Raw genomic sequence first — 16,712 nt, forward strand, 5'->3', positions numbered from 1 at the left:
TGTGTATTTACTCATACTTCAGTTCAGAAACTCTTTGGAAGGAATTCAAATCACTTTCGATTCTTAAATGTTAGAACGATGACATCATAATTAGAAAATTTCCCCATTCACCCCCACCCCCCCCCCACGTCGACCCTCAGTTTGATAAAAAAATCCCCATGAAAACAAACATCAAACAACTATTCCAGTCACTGTCATGGTCATCACACTTACCAGATCGGCACCTAAAAACACCAAACCAATTGAAGGCCACGTATGTGGGCGTCTCCAACCAACACGGTCCGATCAAACAACAAAAAAACCCTTCAGGAAATAACCATGTCAACTATGTCAACCATGTCAACAGCTGGACCAAAAGGTTTGACATTTAAAATGTGATTAAATTATTTAAGTTTTGACAGAATAAAGGGCTGACATCAGTAACATGGCAATAGTAAAAACAACCCAAAAAGAAGGAGATTATTTTAAAATAGTGATATGGGTCATGTGAATGATGTCATTCCCAGAATGACGACACTATCCTCATTCCTGCCAGAAACCACCACAAAGCTACTCGGAGAGCCAGAACAGCTGAGCGCGCAAGTATGCAGAAAAAAACGTCATGGAACGGAGTCAAGGAATAACGGTGTCTGAAACAGATTGGAGATAAGGATAGGAAGAGGAATTGGGAGAAAGGGGGACAATGGAAGAGCCTGTGGGTGAGCGCTCACATTTGGCCATTATATAACCCAGCTCAGATACAGATCACACTCAGAGGCACAAGGAAACAACGTCACAGTAGGCTTGCGTCTGTTCTCTTCCCCTCTGTGTGTGTCTGCCTCTGCCAATGATGCAAAGTTGAGTCGTCACAGTGGCGTCGCTGCATTTCCAAGCCCACACTTGTAACCTACACACACACATGCGTACAAGCAACAGAGCGTACATCCTGATCCAGAGAGGGAGTTCGGCTGAGGACACGCACCCACATGTAACTTCATGACAACCTTCCCTCGACCTGGCACCATCCTTCTGAATATAACACTACAATAAAAACTTTCACAACTGGCCCCATTCTATGCAGAGACCATGATTGTTTTCCCTGCTCTCGTTTTCATGTCATCGCCCTCGTCCTAGTTCATGATTTATGGTTGCTAGACAGACAATTAATCCATCAGGATGGAGCGTTTAATGATTAGCGCTGACATCACATCAGATTGATGTTCAATAAACACTAAAATGTTCATATCCACATTCACTGCATATGCAAAGCGCATGTTTAAATGAAAGTGCTCTTGTCCATCTGGTATCAGCTGTTAATGAATAAATATGTAGCCTAATATATAAACCAGGGCAGATTTGCAATGTTGAGGAAACTCTCTCTTATTAGTAGGGAAAGACACTCAGATTACCCTAATCTAAATACTCGCTTTCAATCTTGAAGTGACAGCAAAATAATACATTTTCCTCAGTAAATTCAATCTTGAATTCAGGTGTCAGTTAGAGTATGACTCGTCTCAAAGGGAAACATGATGCTTTTCTTAGTAACTAGTGGTCATGTCCTGTTAAGAGAGAGTAAACATCCATGCTGTCACTGTGGTGAGCACTGCTGAGAAAACACCCTTAGTCATTACCTTGAAGGTGATTACTGACACTGATGTAAAAGGGGAAGTCAACATAAAAAAACGCCGTTCACAAACCCTTTTACTCCCAAAACGTGTCATTTTCCTGAATGAAAAAAAATATTCAATGAAAAACAAAAAAAAAGATGTAGTGTGGTACTTGATCATTGACTATTGGACCATTTCAGAGGTGGAGTGAGTTGTGGTTAATGACCACTAATATGTTCATACCCACAGACGTCAAATGTCCAAAACAACTTTGATTTCATGATGACTTAAAAGTCGTGATAAAATTTAACAGATCTTTTCTTCCATGTTGTGAGACATATCACAGATTTTCGAAGCAAAGAAGGGTGGGCACTTATTTGTATCTATCAGTCATTGAATGGATGGAGGAAGGGCTGAATGCGAGTTTGCAGTCATTTGTAAGAATAGGTGAGTTTAAGCGGACTAATTAATTGGAGAAGTCCGACAAAATTCCCCAGAGAGAAGTCACTCGGTCAACGAAAGATTTGGTTATGACATTCAAGACCTGTGTTATGAAACATGCTCCTTTATCATTTAAAATGTAAGAGATCAGACCTAAAGGCCTCTTCACAGATATAGTTCTAAAAATAGTTATAGAAATAAAATAATAGCAGAGTCCACACCAAATCCTATGTAACAATAATGTCACAGAGAAATTATATTGCTTGAGCTTGAGCATTCAAAGCGGCAGAGGACAAAACTGCAGCGCGCCAATATTGTCTGCTGGTGTGGACAATAATATAGTTTTTGAAGCTTCAAAAAGCACATCCATTCATTATAAAAGTAATCCATACAACTCCAGTATGGGTAAAGCAATGATTTTTTGGTTTGAAAAATATCCATATTCAAAACTTTCTAAACTATAATCACTGGCTTTCAGCAACGGCCATACACGTGTTCATGAGGGAGTCGAGTTCTGGCAGAAGGGTGACCTCTGACCCGATGTATGTATGACGCAAGCATAGTGTAAACTTAGGCAAGAAATGACGAGTGAGGAAACAGAGGATCGAGCTAAACAAAACGTTGGTCACAAATTAGAAGTCTAAAAAGAAAAATGTTTGAGGATTTCGATATAAGAGCTTGAGATTTTATACTTCGGGTCAGAGGTCACCCTTCTGCCGGAACTCGGCTCTCTTGTGAAGCGTGTACGGCCATTGCTGGAAGCCAGCGATTATAGTTCATAAAGTTTTAAATATGGATATTTTTCTTACAAAAAACCATCACTTCGCTTCAGAGGGCATTTATTTACCCATTTATTTATTTATTTTATTTTTATTTGGAGTAAATCGTGATCTAATTTTAATATGTTGGTGAACCATTCCTTTAGAATATCTTGATATCTCCATCTGGATAGTCAGGGAAAATGTTGCTCTGGTGATTGTTGGTGAATGCGAAAATATCAACGTGAGATTAAAGAAAGCAGAACAGATATGATAAGACAGGAAGTTATCGTCAGAGCAACAGGAAGTGGGCCTCTCAAAAGAGGGTAGGGTGTCTTAAAAGGGGCTGAGGGGAATGAGGTAACATCCTGTGGAACATATTCTGTGTACGTATTTATGAATGGCCCACCAAATAATAACAAGGACTGGTTAGGTGTCTAGTTTTACATCCGATTAAGTCGTCTGAAGCTAGGCAGATGTTTTTGATGTATTTCTGTCAGTCTACTTGTGTAAGTTCACTTCCCTTTAGAAGTAGAGTAAAACATTTAGTGAACAGAAAGAGTGACTGACATGCCCGCACGTTACACAACACGCACTACCCGAATGGCAAGAAGCTGAAAGACGAGTGCTCCGAGTGAATGACAGTGACTCAGTGTGTGAATGTCTGCTAGACATGAAAGTCTGGAGTGTGTTTGCACAGCCATCTGCGAGAAAACTTTTAATGTGCTCAGACTGTACAAATGTGTCACCGTGACATGTCAGGAAACACGAGTTCGCTCTTTCATCCTCTTTTACCATTATGAATATGAAGTATCAGAAATAACCTTTCTCTGTAGCCATCAAAACATCTCAGCTTTTCATTACTGGAACAGTTAAACCTTGAACATCCCGGTCTTGTTTGTGTCTCATTTGCCCCTAAAAGTCCCCTCCTACATTCAAACTCCTCACTTCCTAGAAGCCAGTAATGCATTAGACACAAACAAAACAGGCACACTTATAAGTTATTAGTAACAAAAAGGATCAATGACGAACAAGCTGGCTCCCGGATTGCTATGGCAACGGGTTGCTGTGTTGGAGCACGAAAACACTAATGTCTGAAGCTTGACAAATTTTGAAAAGGGATCCAGTCGAGCAGCATGGAGAGTCACATCTGGCATCTAAAACACTCCAGATATTCTAATTGAAATATGAGCAAAGTTATTGACCATCAACAACTGAGAATGTGACTTTAATTTGAAGATGTTTGCGACACAGAAAAATTATCCCACCTCAGTCATCACGATATGACGCATATTAGATCTGTGTGTTGCATCCTGGCTGCTCACTCTATCCAAAAAACAACTGACTGAGTCACAGAAACATGACTGATATTTTTTGTTTTCCACCACTCTCTCCCTCTCTCCATTCCTCTCAACCTCTCCCACTCCAGTTTCACTAGCCCTCCCTTTCTTCTACTCACTTTCCCTGTTCCCCTCACTCTGGTTTTCTGCCAAAAGCGTGAGATGACAGATCGGCAAAGTGACAAAGGAAAAAACAAGCCAGTCAGAAGGGAAAAAATGTGGCGTCAAACAGCGTTAAAACGCCTTTTCTTACTCCTTGTCTTTAACCCTTGTGCATTCTTATGGACATTTTTGTGGGGGGTTTTTTTCTATCATTTTGCCTGTGTTAATGCCAACTGCAGAAATTTTGGCACAGGTGTGTATTTTTATTATTTCAGCCCCATTTCTTTAAAAAAAGAAGAAAAAAAAATCTATTTTGCACAAAATAGTTCCTCTAAAAAGCCTGAGATGACAGTGGCAAAGTTACAAAGGAAAAAAATAAGCCTTGTCTTTAATTACACCAACTAAAACTAACTGATCATGCTTAAAAAACAAAACCCCTTCACAGACTCGCACACTTTCTCTAGTGAAATTCCTTCTACATCACTTCCTTTTACCACAAAAGTACTGTCCTGACATGGGAAAAACTCCCACACTTGACAGTTAAAGCTCAATGGAATGAATGAGGAGGATTTTACAACCTACATCTTTCTTCTTTCATTCGGCCAGTCCTGAAATACCAGTATAACCACACTCACGCAAGCCCGGCTCACTTTCATCATCAAGGGCTATTGTGATAAGCGTACATTGACTAAGCAATCCAACTGATCTACATGATACATCATTTCTTCCCGTCACACACGCACACACACGAAATGTGCAACCTACACCGTTCTCACATCTCTATCTGTTAGGATCAAATTCACACCTTCTCGACTGTTGTATCGTCACTCAAAATGAATGATGGGAAGATCCGACTCATTTCTGCAAATCGGTTCTTACGAACAGTTCGTTTCAAAGAACCGGCTCAAAGCACCGATTCAGCGATTCTTTCAGGTCATGACGCAATTGTGCTTCAAAACAACAGTATTGGACATTGCTACTCAAAAGAATGCTCCCCATTCATTCTCATACACAAGTGTTTTAAATATACACACCAACATTTGTTTCTTACTTCAGTCTGGTCTATAGCTTTAACACAGGTTATGCCGTCACAAAGGGGCAGTGACGTTGAAATCAGGCGGCCGATTCAAAACACCCGTCGGTCTGAGGAGGACAGACTCGGCAGCTGCTGCGCTCTCAACATTTACACCCCACGACTTCAAAGCCACACGGCCTCTCTGTTTTCATGTCAGTCGCGCTAATTGATGGGAAGTGTATCTTCAAAGGGATCTTCCTGTCCCCCTCATAAACCCCTGTGTATTTATTCCACGGGTGTTTATGACCGCCCGTAAAATGCAAGAGTATCCCAACTTGCTCTCCATACACTCTCAAGCAACAAACACCCAACTGTTTCACTGTAATTTCAAATGCACAACGTCAACACAAATAGCGTGTTACAGTGAAATTTCCCCTGCGTATTCCCTTAACCCTGACAGCGGTAAAATGTACAAAAAGCACATGTAAAGACTGGGAGAAAAACACCCCACCCCCAGGCAGGGCTGCAGGCTTGTTGTAGTAAAAAAACATGCAAATGATTTCCTTTCAGGCAGACGCATTCAGTTCAGCACGAGCAAGGCTGACGCAATCCATTCAACTTTATGAGAATGACCATCAGTCGAGACCTGCCCTCATGTGTCAAACAAAGAGCAGTGGATGAGCACACTGGAATCAAATGGGTTAATGAAGTGATGCTCTTTTTAAGTTATTCAAAAATAATTAAAATTATTTGCATGTCAAAAAAATAGATGTGTGGAGATTATGGAATACAAATAGCGTCATTAACAGTTTGGCAATCTTTTGTCAATGATCCTTAAAATATGATAAAGAGCAATATTTTTTAACTCTTTCCCCTCCATTGACGGATATTTCTTTTTTTTCTCTCGAAGTTATACGATAGGGGGTGATATGACATATCTTCTGAAAGATCACTGAATCTCCTGATCAACTTACCCATATTCAAGTGTTGATATATAAAAAAAGAATGCATTAAGCTAGAATAAAAAAATTATATATATTTTTTGTTTAAAAGCATAGGCTCTGTTCTTTCTTTTAATTTCTGAACATACAATATATAAATTCAACAAAATATACCATGAACATTTTTGAAAATGGTGACTTTTTTTTTAAGCGCCAGTTGGGAAAATTATGTAGTTATGGAGTTAAAATATATGTAAAAGAGCCTTTTTGTTTTAAAATATTAACTAAAAATAAAAATCCGATTCAGTGTGGTTTAAGTAGTATGCAAACCGTTGTGCTGTCATGTGACAAATCATATAACAGATGACCTCTTTAGACACTCATGACTGTAACAAGGTCATCAAGATTTATATAAATGATTTATAATTTGATTATGATCTTAGATAATGCTATATATAAATAGTACTTCTAAATTAAAATGTTTGTTTGCCACATCCCACTGCAGGGATGACCCGGGTCAGTTTACACCACAGTGAACCAACCCCCTTTCACCCGGACACACGTGGGACCGAGACTTTACAACCTAAACAACTTCTCCCTGAACACAACACTGCCATATATTAGACAATTAAACGCCCTGCCCAAGAATTAAACCATGCTTTGATTTGTTAAAAGATAATATTTGCCTAAAGACAAAAGGCCATTCAATGTCTCAAAGCCATGAGGTTGTGGACAGTAAAGAGTTAATGCGCGCGCACTGAACTTCCGGTCACCGTTACTACAACGCTTTCATTCACACGGACTGTTGCTACCCTGTAATAAAGAGTGAACTTTCTTTCAGTCACGACCAACTCTCAACTTTAAACTAGTCACGAGTGTACCATGTGGATAACCACAATAAAAAACTGAACAAAGAGACTTACTGACTTACCTTTAGTAGTAAAACTCGTTCAGCTTGCGTCTCCACTAGCGCTCCTAAAAGTTAGACGGGATCTGTTGGGGAACAAACGAGGACATCTTTTAGCTTTCCTTATCTGGGTTGAGTCCGTTGTGGGAAACTAGAGAGGTGTCAACGTGTGAAAATGATTTAATTATGAGTGATCATATTTAAAGGAGCTTGAATTACAAGCGGAGCTTTTGTAATAAGCGCGGAGGGAATAAAAATGCAGAAGCGTCGCGTCGACGCTGCCTAGGAACAAAAACAACGGCTAACGTTAAAATGGCTAAAATTCCTGTCAGTACCGGTGAATGTCGTTATCCGTAACTTCACCTCGGTGTGTAAAGGAATATCCCAGTCCGACCCGGCTCGATACCAACAATGATAATCCGCAAAATCGTTAAATCCGTCGGTTTATAACGCTATAACGCTTAATCAGTTGAGTCTCTCCGTTGCTGATATTTTATGTTGTAGTTGGGTCAGTCTTCTTTCTCTGTAGCGAACACAGAGCTGTGTCTGTGAGTTAAGGCAGGGATCGAGTTGCGCTCAACGGCGCTGGGTTTTTTAAAGGGACACACAGCTTTGGCACAGCTCGTGGCCGCGCACGCATGCTCTCCCTCGTCAGCGCGCGCCCCACAGGCTCGTGACGTCACCGCGCGGCCCCGGAATTCCCTGACAGCGCAAACCTGCGCGTCTTCTCTCTCTCTCTCTCTCTCTCTCTCTCTCTCTCTCTCTCTCTCTCTCTCTCTCTCTCTCTCTCTCTCTCTCTCTCACGATAATCACGCCTCAACATACAAAAGAATGATCTACAAAAATGTTTTACTCAAGAGTCAAGACTCCTTCTCACCGGCACTCATGAAGCGTCATAAAGTACTTAATACCATATATAGCCTTAGGACATGCTGTTCAGTAGATATGGGGCTAGTAGGTAATAGTAATAATAGTTATTGTTATTATATTTATTTACTTTTGTAATATGTTGATTTTGTTGAAATACATGAAAAGTGTAATTATATAAAATATAATATATATATATATATAAATATATAATAGTTATTGTTGTTGTTATTATTATAAATTATTATTATTTGCTTTTGTGATGTTGATTTTAATTGTATGCTATGTAAATAATAATTATTATTAGTTCATTTTGTAATCTGTCGATTTAAATGTTATGCCATGTATATAAAAAAAGAACAACAAAAATTAATCATATTATGATGACAAAATTAAAAGCAACAGAGTGAAAAAAACAGACTCTAGTTTTCAAGTTGAGAAACTAATTTCACAGAGAAAGATGAGACAAGAACTGTATTAACGATTTTGTGATCCGTCGATTTAAACTTTATGCCATCTAAATAACAAAAAGAACAACAATATCAATATTATTATATTACTATTATTATTATTATGACATAAAATGAAAAGCGACAAAGTGTATTATAAAGACTATTTTCTAGTCTGAAAACACTATCTGTTCAACAGTCATGATTATTATTTTTTTTTAGAAACTAATGCCATCTGCCGTGTCAGGATGTTGACAGTGTGTGAGGACCGCATAGTATGTCCATGTAATGGCGACCAGACGTGTGTGTGATGAGCACGTTATATTTAGCAAGGTTACATCAGTGGCACCGAGACAAAACAGGCCGGCCAAACCACAGGAGTGAGCATCTTGGACAGCAGCGGAAGGACATCTCTCACACACACACACACACACACACACACACACACACACACACACACACACACACACACACACACACACACACACACACACACACACACACACGACGTAAGCTGCTCTGAGCACAACGCCTACCAAAAACAGGCAAACATCGACAACAGCAGATGTGCGAATAACTTTGGGAAACAGTGAAGAAAATATTTACTTCTTCTATCATACACAACCCTTATCACATTCAACACCACTGTATCTTCGCAATTTAGTATTGTGTGTGTGGCGATGACCACATAATAGGATACACCAGACAGGAAGAAGGGATATGACCACTGTGACCAGGGTGTGACGCCCTGTGATCTCTCACTCACTCACTCACTCACTCTCTTACACACACACACACACACACACACACACACACACACACACACACACACACACACACACACACACACACACACACACACACACACACACACACACACACACACACACACACGTAGTGTTTCCATGTTTTATGGGGACTTTCCATAGACGTAATGATTTTTATACTGTACAAACTGTATATTCTATTCCCTTACACTAACCCTACCCCTAAACCTACCCATCACAGAAAACTTTCTGCATTTTTACATATTCAAAAAACATCACTTAGTATGATTTATAAGCTGTTTTCCTCATAGGGACCAAAAAATGTCCCCACACAAACAAGGATTTCAGATATTGCCATCCGCATAGGGACATTTTGTCCCCATAAGGTAGGGTTTACCAGGCCACACACACACACACACACACACACACACACACACACACACACACACACACACACACACACACACACACACACACACACACACACACACACACACACACACACACACACACACACTGTGCTCATGTGTTCCATTACACTAACATACAGCTATTACACCAGATTCCAAGAGATATGTGCATGTTTTTGAGCACTTTAATTCCAGAGGGCTTGTAGTTCGCATGCTTGGCTCTGGCCTTATAATCAGGGAGGAGCAGAGCTCAGTCTCCTGCTCTCACACAGCAGCTAAATATAGCAGCGTTCCCACGAGCACAGCACAATCCTGAACACACACACACACACACACACACACACACACACACACACACACACACACACACACACACACACACACACACACACACACACACACACACACACACACACACACACACACACACACACACACACACACACACACACACACACACACACAGAACTGTCAGATGTGCAATGGCAGAAATGACTGGTATGTGTGTGAGAACAGCCAGCGGCCTTTAGACCAACACTCTGCTCCCACTTTGTGGGCTCATCACTGAGTCAGCACTAGGGTGCACTATTTGTCACAGCTGCCACACATATACGTGTAGACGGATGGTTCATTCAGAGGGTTAACTCCCACACTACAGTGCCCACATCTAGCCCACATACACACACCTATGAATTAACAGTCCATGCCAATTGATTTTGAAAGTGAATCCCTATACAAAAAGTAGGGGAACTGAAACTGCCCTCTGAGGACACTGGAGGAACAATATAGAAAAATCCGTATTGCTCACTGCCGGGCCGTAACCTCAATATAGATTAGCCCCTTTCACACAGAGATTCCGGAAAATACACGGATAACGTGTTCCTGGATCGTTTAATTTTGGTTCACACTGGCAGGGATTTTCCGGAATCTGTGAGTGCGTTCACACACATCCCGTAAAGATACGTGATGTGTAACGTGCGCGTCGAAAACATTAAACTAACGCATCGCGTACCGTTCCACAAAGCCGGCGAACGATCTCAGCTTCAGCGCGGATAGTAAGGAGCTCACTGGTCTCGGCTTCATTTAAGTTTAAAGACATTTTTTCGTTCTTTGTTTGTTGATGACGAACACAAACTTTCTTCTAAGAGAAATGACGTGCTTCATCACTACGACACACCCCTTACGCCACAGGTCCTTTTTTTCCCACACATGGCGTGTGCCGGGATCAGTCCCAGAACACGCCATGTGTGGGGAAAAAAGGACCTGTGAAAAAAATGTCCCGGGATAAACGCGCTGTGAAAGGGGCTATTGAGTGGCAAAATGATCATATGATCTTGTACATGTGTTTTTATGCCTGGCAAACGTATTAAATTCACACAATGCAAATCATAAGCGTCACATTTTGCCTGTATTGAAGGGGCTATTTACACGACATCATTTTCAACTAAAAACGTACAACTTTTTATAGGTTTTGGCCATTCATTTACACGACAATGGTATTTTGGGTGTCTGAAAATGCAAATTTTTGAAAACAGGTGTCAAAGTGCAAGTTTTTGAAAACTGTCTCTGTGTAAACAACAGAAAACGCGAATCTGTGGAAACGATGACGCCGTGCACGTGTGTATTACATGTTCAGTCTATTGTGTTTCATCGCCATCTAATGGCCTGGCAGTGGAATACAGCGTTTTGAGTTGTATTTGCGGATTCGTGTGAACGGCGATCGTTTTGACAATGGTGTACGCGGAAAACATCTCCATTTTAAGCGTATCGTCGTGTAAACTTACCTTCAGTTGGACTTTAAGTTGGTTTTGCACTGTCTTCTATTCAGTCTCATGTCTATGTTCATCAGTTGCCATTGAGTTACATGTGTTACACCTGTGTCATGTTAATTATCTCATTCAGTCCCAAGTGTTCCCTGTGTATATAAAGTTCCGTGTGTGTTTCAGTATTTGGGTACGCTTACACGGCAACTTTTCCTTTGCGTTTTTCCCGTACAGGCGACAACTTTGTCAAAACGATCCCCATTCACCCAGATCTGCGAAAAAGATTAAAAGCTCTTTTATTCCTGTCAGGCCAATAGTTGGCGATGCCAATTTGTAAAGAAACTCTACGCACCTTTAGACCAAACACGTAATACACACGTGCATGACGTCACCATTTCAACAAATTCACGTTTTTGTATTTTACAAAGAGATGATAACTGTGTCGTTTTCAAAAAGTTGCACTTTGAAACATGATTTCAAAAGTTTGCATTTTCAGGCCCCCAAAGCGTCGTTGTCGTGTAAATGCATGGCCAAAACGCATACATTTTTTTCTGTTTTTAGTAAACTGTGTTGTGTAAACGACCCCCCTGCAAAAAGTTTATGAATATAGCTGTCATTCAGTTGCATTATAACAACTGCTTGATTGCTTGTATCATCACAACATGTAAACTATATTAAATGTAGCTCTAATCTGCTTGTCTGTAAGGCATTAAGATATTATAAACATTAACATCGTGATTTTCTGTAAAGCTTCACTGATTCAATGTGTATTGTGAAAAGAGCTATAGAAATAATTTAACTTGACTTAATAATTTTAAGCTGTAAATGAAAATGATAACCTATATTTTATTGTCATATTACATATAATATATTTTATTGCAAAGAAAACGTTATATTTAATGAGAAATATGAATATTATTTGAAACACAAATCATTTAAGATAACTTTTTAAGATTTATACTTTGAGTTTTCTTTTCGCCTTAAATATGAAACATACATATGCTCAACATTATATATATATATATATATATATATATATATATATATATATATATAAGATGAGACAGAGATGAAAAAAAAAAAAAAAACTTTTCTGGAACCAAACCCTAATAGCAAATCTCATAGCTAATATATAACAATATAAATATACACAATGTGTGATTTCTACGCTGGAAATGCTGGCAGGCAGGAAAAAAATGATGAACTAATCTCCCGACAAGGAAAACAGAAAAAAATCCTTTGACTTTCACCTGTTCTCCTCCCTCTCTCTCTGTTTCTACCCAAGACTGTAGCTTGAGGGGAAACATTTTAAAGCCCCACTTAAACCCTTTCTGTCTTTAGTATGAAAATAACAGCAATTTTTGTTCAGATAAAGTGGGTTTATTTGTTTATTGATGGCTATAAAACATTAGTGGTTAGGCCGCTTGACTTATGACCTTAATGTCAAAAGGTCGCACCCCTGCAGGTAAACAGCTGCTGAGTTTAACAGAGCCCTGAAGCAACAACTGCAAAGTCAACACAATCACGCAGTGAAACCTATCGCACTTAATAATGTAAAAACTGCACAACTGCCTTAGCAAGCACAGCAATTCAGTTTATAACTAGCTTTTAAAATAACCCAACTGATCGTGATCACTAAGATAGTGACACACAGAGAGACAGAGATGAAAAAAAAACTTTTCTGGAACCAAACCCTGATAGCAAATCTCATAGCTAACATTTAACACTTCATTTTAAATGTCACTCTGAACCCTGAAATACTCAACGAGCTCAAAGGTCACAGTGAGGGGGAGTTTACAGGATTTAGATGAGAAAATGCCAATGTCTATCTCTACTACCAAACGACAGAGGACTACTCTCTGAAGGTGAAGAGAGGATTCAGAGGATTATATGAGGACACAGACCAAACAAACATGAGAAAACACAAGTCCAGGAGAGACAGTGTGACACCCAGACTCAAAGTGTTCTTGAGACAGATGAGAGGACCGGTGCTCAGAGAGCGTGAAAGTGAGAGACAGGCTGAGAGTGAGAGAGACAGAATGAAAGAGACAAAAACAGTCCCAATGCCTGCTGGGAAATACAGCACAGCTGTTTTCTAGCTGCCCAATCAATGTCCAGGTTTTCAGCTATTATTACCATGTCCATGAGTCTGTATTAATTTGATAGTATAATTTACATTAGCAGTAATTTCATACTTCATGAGAGTCAAAAGCAATATAATATAGTCTTACAACCATTTCATACATAAAACATAAAATAATTTACTTCAGAAGATTGTTTAAGGCCCCATCCACACTACTACGTTTTAGTTTAGAAACGGAGAACTTTTGCTACGTTTGCACCTCCCGTCCAGACTAAAACGGCAAAAATGAAGACCTAAAACGGAGAAGTTTAGAAACGCTGCCGACCCCGTTTCGCGTTTTGAATCTCCGGAGGGCGTTTTAGTGAAGACGGGTCAAAACGGAGGACTTTAGAAACGATGACGCAGAGGCTCAAGCTCGGCTCTCTGATTGGCTGTCATACAACGGAAGAAAACAACAACAGCCTGGACTACTAGTTACGTTAGTGCAAGTAAACTCTGCATTTTACAATGCTATAACTGCATACATGCGCTGGAGGCAAGCTATTTTTCGAGCGATCCGTGACAATTCCCATGTGCAGCGGCGGTATCGACAGTACATGTAGAGGCGGTTTTGGGTTAAGCCGGGAAGAACCAGCGCATGGTGGGATAATTTTATCAATTAAGTTGTGGTTCCTGAGGAATCGTGCGAAAACTTTCGAATGTCCAGATCGGCACTTATCAACCTCAGCGAAATCTGGGGAATAGTCAATCTGTTTCCTGTTTACACCGGCACGCACATGCCCAATGTAGGTGAATGGTCACGTGATCCACATTTTCAGTCGTTTTAATGTTGACGGAGATCATTTCTAATTCGCTAAAACACTGGTTTCTTCGCGGTAGGCGTAACTTCTTGTAGTAGGTATAAATTGTAGCACTGTCACTTTTTACCCAGCCGTCCAATCACAGTGAAGGAGGGGCGGGACAAATACCACATCGACCAACCGCCACGTCCTGATTGTACAACGGAAACAGACGACAACAACAAGCACAATAACTGAACTTAAAAAAGAGCCAGAGCAAATACTTTACATTGACATTTTTATTTAGAAACAATACAGAAACAAACCATCTGTGAAATGAGATACTAGTAACACTTCAGCGGATATTCGGTATCATAGCAAACAAAGCATCTCAACTGAAAAACGCTTTGGTGGACACACGGCATAATGTAAGCAAAAGCAGAATACTGTCAGTGTACCATAACTTGCGTTCATCTGTCTCCACTTTTGAGTGCAATGCCCACGCATCATAAACAGCCGATACACAGAAGCAAGTCCCCTTTCTACATCTTATCTTTTTCAATAATCAACTGCTATACTGGGATGTACATCATAATACAGAAGAAAAGATCGGTCACTACTTTCGTTTCATTGCGACCTCAAATTGTCAATAAGATCAGAATTTTGGTAAATCAACAGAGGTGTTAGCTATCAATGAACATACTGTAGCAAACAATGATATTTCGCAGGATTTTGAAGGAGACAAGGTAATACAAAACGTTTACTCTACAGTGCCACTCATCCAGAACCAAACACACTACAGAGACGCACTAAACCTGTTCTTCAATTGTATTAATGATCTTTAGAAGACGCCTACAGGAATGTTTCTATCATGTAGGAACTTTCTATTGACTTCTATTTGTGAGATAATATTTTCTGTCCATTATCCCCAAAATCTTTTCTTCACACAAAGCATTTTGCATTTTTATATTCTCATTAAGTCATTATTTAATAGGCTGTTTTCCTTATGTATAGTGTTGGCTGCTCCCCAGAATTTGACCAATTTCAGATTTTACTATCCTTAATGTAGACTTACACACACACACTTTTCAACTAAAACAAGATTTCCCCCATATGCATTCACATTACCCCTGAGCTAATAGTCAAAACATTTTAGTAAAACAGTAACTATGAATGACAAGCTTTTCCGCCCCTGAGGGCCTCAAACCTGGACAGCCAAAAGCTGTGACACAGTTTTATCAACCTTGTGTGTTATATAGAGCATTTAGGGTTATATCACTTTACTTACCTAACCAAACTCCTTACCACACCTGCTCCCTGCGACCGACACTCACACTGACAAAGACCTGCAAGCGTGCACCACTTTTATGGGCCTTGCAGTGTGGAAGTCTAAATATGTCATAAGTTCGTGTGTGAGCTTGTTTTGCGTGAAAGCAAGGTACTGTATTTGGCTGTTATAATGGTTAGTCACTCGTATGATTCAGAGCTGTTCCTCGTGTTGGGACAATAGACCACATACCCATATGTGTACACACAAAACACACAGACTACAATATTCACGTGAGCAAAAGCAACTAATTTTTGGAGAAAATGTGTCTGTGCCAAAGACAAAAGAGTGTTGTGGGTAGATGCCAAGGCCTTAAGGGGGTTACAAATGTATTTTGGGTTGTTGATAGGCAGTTATTTACTGCACAAAATAATCTACCAAATTATCTGATATTCTGGAGCCGATTGCAGAGAACCCTTAAAAAAAAGTTTACAAAATCCTTTGTAATTGGTCCCTGTTATCATCCCTTATTACAAGTCAATAGAGGATTCCACTACTTGGTCAACCAGACAAGTCTTATTGCATTAAAAAGCAAACACACACCTTTGCTTAACAAGCTCATTTGAGGTATCATTCATGTCTGTAGATCTAGAGTATTTCGTGTTTGAGTACCTCAAGCAATAAAGTGAGACGTTAGCAAATCATACCTTGAAAGCAATGTTTGCCACATGCTAAAAATGGTGTGGAACAAGTTATGTATCAAAGATTAATATTTATGATTAGGGGCTTTGATTGTGTCCCAAATCTATTGTTCAACCATATATGCTCTTACAACTTATTTACTACCTGTATTTGTTGTCTGTACTTGCTGAACATTATGTTCTGCAGGAACCACATTTCATTTCTTCCACTGTGTTAAAATGAAAATAAACATGACTTTGACTTACCACAGTATGAACAATTGTAATTGTAAAAGTAACTGCCTAAGCAAAGTAAGCAGCCCTACATACAGAAACTATTGTACACTGTCACCATCAAATCTTCAACATCATTCAGCAGATAATTTAAGAGTATTCAAGGTATAGTTTTCTTTCAGTATCTATGTTTGCCATTGGAAGTGTCCTGTTGACCCAGAAATAGATACTAATCAGTGATACCAGGTCAAATCATGGTCCTGGTAACCTCTGCAAGTCCATTTCATTTGTTTTTGTCTATCAGGTTTCTGCCCACTAGTCTG

General features: G+C 39.7%; 1 protein-coding gene across 6 annotated transcripts in view; it reads right to left on the reverse strand.

Annotated features, from left to right (window-relative positions):
- Window positions 1-16,712, reverse strand: part of kdm6ba (lysine (K)-specific demethylase 6B, a) — a 103,237-nt gene that overhangs the window by 22,595 nt on the left and 63,930 nt on the right. For 2 of the 6 annotated variants that reach the window (XM_077227520.1, XM_077227516.1), the window contains exons 1-2: window positions 7,454-7,687; window positions 7,115-7,176 (exon numbers count right to left, since the gene is read on the reverse strand). The gene's annotated coding sequence lies outside the window, so the exon portion shown is untranslated. Of the gene's footprint in view, window positions 1-7,114; window positions 7,177-7,425; window positions 7,753-16,712 lie in introns of those variants that run through there. The other 4 variants (XM_077227519.1, XM_077227521.1, XM_077227518.1 and 1 more) reach the window with 3 other exon arrangements.

This window comes from Siphateles boraxobius, unplaced genomic scaffold, assembly GCF_051911475.1.
Source record: "Siphateles boraxobius isolate OS27281-9 unplaced genomic scaffold, OSU_SipBor_1 130, whole genome shotgun sequence".
Lineage (NCBI taxonomy): Eukaryota > Metazoa > Chordata > Actinopteri > Cypriniformes > Leuciscidae > Siphateles > Siphateles boraxobius.